At 39.0% G+C, this 8,822-nt stretch overlaps 1 pseudogene; it reads right to left on the bottom strand.

Moving 5' to 3' along the window:
• Positions 1-222: 222 nt before the first annotated feature.
• LOC126495816 (translation machinery-associated protein 7-like) lies at positions 223-404 on the bottom strand (annotated as a pseudogene).
• Positions 405-8,822: the final 8,418 nt, after the last annotated feature.

Genomic DNA, 8,822 nt, shown 5'->3' with positions numbered 1-8,822 from the left:
TTTTTTTTACAAAAGTTTATTACAATGTACAACAGGCTGCAGAATAACACTTCATTCTAACTATAGGTTTCAAGGATGTTATAGTAGGGGATCCAGATTTTTAACAGTCTCCAGGATAACACTTCATTCTAGCTGTAGATGGCAAAAATGTTATGGCAGGGAATCCAGATGTTTAAATATGAATAGAAGAGGGTCACCGTCATCTCAGATATGAGGAACAGCTTACTTTTTGCCAGATTTCTTAATTCCACCTGTGGCCAGGGGTCCCTTCCCTGCAGCCTTGGCTTTTAGCTCCTCAAGTTTCTTCTGCTCCTCTTTTTGTTTCTGCTCGAAAACTTTATCTTCGTCTTCCATTTCTTTGGCCTGCTTCTTGGGCTCTTTTTGCCACATTCCCGGCCCGACATGGCGCCTCCAGACTTAATATGATTTTTTTTAACTTGAATGAATTTGTATTTTTCATTTTTCTTAATTATATTATCTACAGATTTTAAAATTTTATTTATTTTAGTTTCAGACCAGGTTCACCTCCCTCCCATTCCTTTCCCCAAACTCCCCATTGCTCCCTTCCCCAATGAACTCCTCCTCTCTTTCTGCTCAGAAAGGTGCTGGCCTCTCATGTGTATCAGCAGAGCGTGGTAACGACTAAGCACACCCTCTTGTATTTAGTCTGGACAAGGGAATCTAGCATGATGAATAAGTTCCCAAGAGCCTGCCAAAGCATTATTGACAGCAATTGCTTTTATTTTTAGGAGCCCTACAAATAGACAAATGATACAACTGTCACATACATCTAGATGCCTGGGTTGGTCCCATATAGGCTCTTTGGTTGTTGGTTCAGGCTCTGAGAGTTCCTATGAGCTATTTTAGTTGTTTCTGTGGATTTTATTGTGAAGTCCTTGACCCCTCTGGCTCTGAAAATCCTTCCTCTTTTTCTTCAGCAGGTTTCCTTGAGTTCAGGCTAAAGTGGGTCTCTGCATATTTTTCTTTAAGTTACTGGGTGAAGTTTCTCTGTTGACAACTGTGGTAGCTGGCACACTAATTACAAGAGATGACCAGTTCAGGGTACCAATCCATTATTGTGAGGAGTTTTAGCTGGGGTCGTCATTGTAGATTCCTGGGAATTTCCCTTGCATTATGTTTCTATCTGACCTCCTAAGGCCCGCTGTTTATACTTATCTCTTCTTCATTGATGATGCCAATGCAATTGCTAAAAATTTCATCCCCAACAACCCCCAATCCATCCAGGAGTTCCCTTCTTTTTCTCCTTCCTATCGAGATGCATGTGTTCCCTCCAACCCCATGAAGTTTCCTTCTTACCTAGCCTCTCTGGGCCTGTGAATTGTAACATGGTTATCCTTTACTTTTCAGCTAATTTCCACTTATGAGTAAGTACATATTGTGTTTGTCTTCCTGGCTCTGAATGATATAAGATATCATGTAAGATGATTTTTCCTAGTTCCAATCATTTGTCTTCAAATTTTCTAATGTCATTTTTTAATATTTACATAATACTACATTGTGAAATGTAGAATGTTTTATTTATCCATGTAGTGAAGGAGCTGCTGGGCTGCGTTCCTGCCACCTGGCTTGCTTATGCCCCAAAATAACAACACACAAATTGTATTCATTTAAACACTGCTTGGCCCATTAGCTCTAGTCTCTTACTGGCTAACGCTCAAGTCTTGCTTTTAACAACTATTTAGTAATCTCTGTAGTACCAGTCTTACCAGGAAAGATTAAGCATGTCTGACCTGGTGGCTTGCTTCATCGTGTCTGCCCTGGCGAGGAGCAGCATGGCATCTGCCTCACTTCCTCCCAGCCTTCTGTTCTGTTTTCCACGCCTACCTATGTTCTGACCTATCAGGCCAAGCACTTTTCTTTATTAATAAACCAATGAAACAACAGATAAAGACCCTTCTACATCATTTCCCATTTTTCTGTTTAAACAAAAAAGAAGGCTTTAACTTTAACATAGCAAAATTACATATAACAAAACAGTTATCAAGGAATAATTACAGTTACAATATTTATATCTACTTTATCTTTTATCATAACTAAGGAAATCTAAAACTATCTATTTTTAACTCCATCAAAGACTCCAGAAGGATATAATATTACCTAAGCAAACAAGGAATAAGAAACTTCCATAACTCTAGAAGTGATAGAGACATCTCACTGCCTAGACAGTCACCCAAAGTTCTTTTGTACCGCTGGGGCATCCATCTTCAGCCTTCAGGCCCATAGTATCCAGAGACATTTCCATGAAACAGGAAATTTTAAAGGCAGTTCAGTCACTTTCTGCTTTGTCCTGCAGAATGTCTCATAGACTCTTTCATGAATCAGGAACGCCAAAAGACCGTCTCACCTTTAGGCAAGTTCAGCAGTCCTTTTTCTCTAGGTTCTTTGTGTCCACTTAATGTAACAGTCAAGGCAAGAGCAGTTTCTTGCCCAAATGGCTATCAAACTCCATAAGGATCCTCTTCGATGCCCATCTTCCTCTTGAAGTAGCTGGTGCTGCCAGGAGCAGACACGTCTCATTGTCATGAAAAGCCCTAAGTTATTAAAACATTTAAAATGCCATATTCTGTAGTCTTTGAAAGATATAAAGAATGCCTATCTGAAATATATCTATGTACACCTAGAAAATCTAACTAACATGACTACAAGCTTGACTATTATTAATGATTATCTATTAACAACCTATATACATTACATTTTTAAATGAACTACACAATTAAAATACCTTAATCAAGATGAGAAGTACATATACATATAACAAAATTGACCTTAAATTTATATCAAAAAAGTCAAATCCATATCAATGCAAATTATTCATATCTATATTATATCCCCTTTTAAATGTAAAAGAACATTTATAAACAATATTTGGGAATATGGACATAGATATTTCTATCCAAACTGCTTTGTGCTGAATGGGGGTGCTGTTATTCATGTCTTTCATGGTATATCCTGTGTGTTGATTCATCTTGGTTGGCAGTTGAGTGAAATAAGTTTTTGAAGGTGTTCACAGCAACCTTTCAGGAGGGCATGGTCTATTATCATATTGGGAAAGAAGCAATCCACAGAGTCTCATCTTCTGTGAAAATAAAAAAAGAAACTCTTTTCCAAAGTATCATATCCTTAGATCCAGATTTTAAAGTCAAGGTATTTTCAAAATATCTATCTTGGTTTAGTTCAACAGCATTTATAAACAAATATCTTCTAGCAGCTGTTTCTCCTTCCTCAGCATTCAAACAATTTAAATAGAACATAATAGCATACAGTATCAAGATTCTCTGTATATTTTCCATCTTTGTGCAGCTTTATGTTAACCTCTATTTCATTTATTTTTACTGTTACTTTTGAGACAGGTTCTCTATATATCTTTGACCTGGAATAACTCTGTAGACCAGGCTTTCCTTGAACTCTCAGAGATCCCTCTGTCTCTGCCTCCCAGGCATTGGGATTAAAGGTGTGTCATGCCACACCTTGAGGTCACAGAGGTCAATCTACCTCTGCCTCCCAAGTGTTGGGATTAAAGGTGTGTACCACCACACCCAAACTACTCTCTTTCTTTCTTATTCTTTTTTACTTTTAAGACTTTTTTCCCTTTAGCCTGCATCTATTTTTAACACATTGTAAGCAATTTAGAGGTTTTCTTTATCTTTGAATCTCTCTTTACTGTATATCTCTCTTTTTCTGACCACATGCATCTTTAATTTGCCAAGCAATATTGGTAGGATTAAAGCTGTGGCTTTGGCTGCTGGATCAGCCCATTCCTTAGCGTTCTAGCCTCATGGTGGAGGTACTGGCTGTAGCCATTTTTATTGCCACAACTGTGTGGCATTTCAAGGTCCTTGCCAGCAAGCAAGCTGCATCATTCTTCTCACAGAACACACTCATTCAGACTGCCTGCCTGAGTTAGAGTTTGCCCTGGCAGAACGGCCCAGAAAGCCAGAATTTTAAAACAGCACATCTTTTTTTTCCTGCTAGAGCTGAAAACAAACAAGTATTCGATCAACTTTTTATCAACACTATTTAAGTGTTTCTTGGCAGGACATCTTAAAGAGCTACAGGGTTTTGCAGCTAAAGCTGAGTAAGGAAGCCTCTCTTAGATGAGAGTGCTTGCTTGCCTCTAGCAAGCAGAGCAGACCCAAAAAATTGCTGCTACCGAGAAACATGCTTTACTCTATTCTTTCATAAGCTTTCTCAGGCTTTCTGTGGGTTTAGTTACCCACGTAGGGTGCAATTCTGTAGTGAAGGAGCTGCTGGGCTGCATTCCTGCCACCCAGTTCCTGGCCATCTGGCTAGCTTATGCCCCAAAATAACAACACACAAATTGTATTCATTTAAACACTGCTTGGCCCATTAGCTCTAGTCTCTTACTGGCTAACTCTAATATCTTGCTTTTAACACATATTTAGTAATCTGTGTAGCACCAGTATTACCGGGAAAGATTCAGGATGTCTGACCTGATGGCTTCCTTCTTCACATCTGCCCTGGAGAGGAGCAGCATGGAATCTGCCTCACTTCCTTCCAGCATTCTGTTCTGTTTTCCACACCTACCTATATTTTGACCTATCAGGCCAAGCACTTTTCTTTATTAATCAACCAATGAAACAACAGATAGATACAGAACATTCTACATCATATCCATTCTTCAGTTGAGGGACATATAGGTTCTGTCCCTGTTCTGGCTACTACAAATAAAGTTGCTATGAACATAGTTGAGCAAGTGTTCTAATATTATGATTAGGAATCATTTGTGCATATGCCCAAGGGTTGTATCATTGGGTCTTGAGGTAGATTGATTGCAAATGCTCTGATAAAAACATGTCATTGATTTGCAAAGTGACTGTGTATAGTGATATTTTATTTATGTTTGAATAAGTAAAGCTTGCCCTTTTTTTCTCTCTCTGGATTTTCCTCATTCAGCTACAGCTACACAAAATTGCATTTCCAAATTACAGAGAATGAACAACTTCTGTCCCAGAAGTGGTGTTGGACAATGGTCTCTTCTATCAATTATATTTTAAATAAAAGTTGAATGGCCAGTAGCCAGGCAGGAATTATTGGCCGGACAACCAGACAGGATGTAGAGGTGGATCAATGAGAACAGGAGAATTCTGGAAAGGAGGAAGACCATTCCTCACCAGTACTGTCCAGACACCAAAGAAGAAAGCTGTGACCTACCTCGCTGAAAAAGTTACTGAGCCATATGGCTAACATAGATAAGAATAATGGGCTATGTAAGTTATAAGAGTTAATAAGAAGCCTGAGCTAATGGGCCAATCAGTTTATAACTTATGGAGACCTCTGTGTGATTTTCTTTGAGTCTAAACAGCTGAGGGACCTGGTGCTAGGACAGAATCCCAAATGAACAGGCCCTCATGTTACAAATGTGTGGACAAATGCGTCCACATGTTACAAAAGAGCTTGGAAAGTAATTCTAGAGAGAAAAGAATAGAGTAAAGCATGGCTTATTGATAGCAGCAATTTCTCCGGGGGGTCTGCTTGCTAGTGCCAAGCACTCTCATTTAAAAAAAGGCTTTCTGACTTAGCATTAGCTGCAAAACCTTGCAACTTTAAGAGGTCCTGCCACAAAACACTTAACTAGTGTTGATAAAAGCTGCCACCACATTTTTGGTAAAAGCCATGGTGTTTTAAAATGCTAGATTTCTGGGCCATCCTGCTAGGGAAACTCTGACTCTATCAGGCAGGTAGTATGACTATGGAGCATTTGAGGGTAGCTTGTGAGGATACTGCTGCAGCTGGTTTGTTGGCAGGGACCATGAAACACCATATAGTTGTGGCAATAAACATGGCTACAGCTGAAACCTCAGATATGAGGCTAAAATCTCAGATAGCTAAGGAATGGGTTGGATCTAGCCATCAAACCCACAGCTTAATACTCTCCATTTTGCTTAGCAAATCAACATTCATGTGGTCAGAAAAAGAGAAATATACAGTAAAAGAAAAATTCAAAGTTGAAAAAAACCTCTAGATGTTTTACATTATGTTAAAAATATATGTAGACTAAAGGTTAAAGTCCTTAAAATAAAAAAAAAAAAGGAAGCGAGTATTTGGGTGTGGTGGTACATACCTTTAATCTCAACACTTGGTAGACAGAGGTAGGCATACCTCTGTGAATTCAAGGCATGGTGGTACAGTCTTTAATCCTAATGCTTTGAAGACAGAGGCAGACAAACTTCTGTGAGTTCACAGTGTGGTCACATACACCTTTAATCCTAGCACTTTGGACGCAGAGACAGGAAGGTCTCTGTGAGTTCAAGGAAGCCTGGTCTACAGAGTTAGTTCCAGGCCAAAGATATACAGAGGACCTGTCTCAAAAATTAAAAGTAAAAATAAAATAACAGAAGTTAAACAACGCCACATAAAGATGGAAAATACACAGAGAGTCTGGATACTGTATGTTATCATGCTGTCTTTGAATTGCATGAATGCTGAGGTCAGAGCAACAGCTGCTAAAAGATATTTGTTTACAAGTGCTGATAAATTAATCCAAGATAGGTATTTTGAAAATTCCTTGACATCAAAGCTGAAGTCAAAATGTATGTTACTTTGGAGAAGAGCATTTGCTTTTGTTTCCACACGAAATGGGAGGCTGTAGATTTATTCTGAGTTAAGAAAATTCAGCTTTAATCAACTAAGACTGCCTGAGAAAGCTCTGGTAGGAAAAGATGGCCCAGATGTCTGAGTTCTACATCCAGAACAGGTTCAAGACTGCTGCCTGAGATGATCAAGACTCAAAGGATACTCCAGTCAGGACTTGATCATAATACTAAATTTCCTCAGGTCCCCATAAGATTATCAGTGCCCCATCAGCAGTAAGTAGCCTGAAACAGTATGCCAACATTCCCAAATAATGATCTATGGATATTTTTTTTTTGTTTAAAAAAAAAGAGCGGGAAGTGGTATGGGAAATGATATAGGAAGTGGTCTGTATTCTGTAAATTATATTTTAAATAAACACTCATTGGCCATTAGCCAGGCAGGAAGTATAGGTGTGATATCCAGATAGGAAGTAGACGTGGGTCAATGAGGACAAGAGAATTCTGGAAAGGAGGAAGACCATTCCTCACCAGTACTGTCCAGACACTGAAGAAGTGATGGAGGAGGGTCATCTTTCTATTTGTTGTTTCATTGGCTAAGTAATAAAGAAACTGCTTGGCCTTTGATAGGACAAAAAATTAGGTAGGTGGAGTAGACTGAACAGAATGCTGGGAGAAAGAAGCTGAATCAGAGTCACCATGGTTCTCCCACTCCAGACAGCTAGCTGGTGGCCAGGAGCTGGGGAGGCATGAAAGAAGCCCGCAGCTCCTCACAACAGAGTGGCGCTCAACATGATGGACTAAATCCACTTAAAAACCTGAGAAGGCTTAAAAATAAGGGAGAGAGAGTTTAACACAGATTCATACTGTTTTTTGGTGGCATGCTGTAGAGAGATTTCCTGATTCAGCAACAGCAACAGAAAAAAAGCTGCGTCATTTTAAAGTGCAGCTTCCTGGGGCTGTACCGCCAATGCAATCTCTGGCTTTAAAGCATTTCAATGGCTTTTATGGGACTGGACGTTTGTGTTTCTTCTTGGGATCGGAGGAGAGTGCTCTGAGACCATGCTGATGGCTCAGCTCTCCCTGCCTGCACCTGGACAGAAGGCAGAATCAGGCTTAGGCAGGCGGAAGAGCATGGTGGATTCCTGTTCCCATACAGAGAGGTGTTTTCAGACTGTGCAATGCTCTGCGTGTCAGATTTGGCTGTAACTTGGATGAAAAGAGTTTCTGTGCTGCACACTCAGTCTCAGAGTTAAACTGCTAAATGCGGCTCAAATGTGGACTTACTGTGTGCCTGGAACTGTGTGCAGCTCAGGGGCACCAAATGGATCTGAGGCAGGAGCAGCTCAACTCCACCATGCTTAACTGTGTTGGTCTCAGGCAGGAACTACCATAATTACTGTAAGAACAGCACAGTTAAGATTTAGATTGGGCAGGACACAGGTGGAACCATATTACCCCTACATGGTGCAACTTAAGTTTTTAAGAAATACTTAACATTGTAAGAAATGCTCCTGGATAATAATAAAAAAAATTCAGATTCACAATAGAACAGATTTCAAACATAAAAAAAAAATATTTATGGATCACGATGTTGGATAAATGTACGTAGGCTTAAAAAAGAAAAAAATATAAGAAATAAAGTTAATTTTAAAAAAGATAGTCTCTAAAGAGACAAAAAAATAAAATGATAAAATAAAAATAAGCCACATAAAAATGGAAAATTCACAGAGAATCTGGATTATGTACATTATGTTTTCTTTAATTTTTTTTTTACTATAAAGGAGCTAAGTACAGAAAGACATTTCATTACATGGGCTGCGAAGCTAAACCAGAATGGATATAAGGGTATTACAATTTCAAACTTTGGGTCTAAGGATATGATGCTTTGGAGAGGGTCTTCTTTGTTTTCACAGAGGACAAAACCCTGTGGATTGATTCTATCCCGATATGGTATAATAGACCACAACCTCCTCAAAAGTTGCTGTGAACACCCTCAAAAAATTACTTCACTATAACTGCCAACTGAGATGAACCTGACACACAGGTTACACCCTAAACGATCTGATTAACAGCGCCCCCCTTTCAGCAAAAAGCAGTTTGGAGAGAAAAAAAAACTGCACCCATGTTCCCAAAATATTGTTTATAAATGTACTTTTACATTTAAAGGGGGATATGATATAGATATGAATAATTTACATTGGTATGGATTTTAAGGTCAATTTTGTTATATGTATATGTATTTCTGAT

The sequence above is a fragment of the Alexandromys fortis genome, unplaced genomic scaffold (genome assembly GCF_014885135.2).
Source record: "Alexandromys fortis isolate MF-2015 unplaced genomic scaffold, M_Fortis_MF-2015_v1.1 scaffold_624, whole genome shotgun sequence".
Classification (NCBI taxonomy): Eukaryota; Metazoa; Chordata; class Mammalia; order Rodentia; family Cricetidae; genus Alexandromys; species Alexandromys fortis.
The sequence above is the reverse complement of the archived record's forward strand: the minus strand, read 5'-3'. Positions and strand labels throughout refer to the sequence as shown.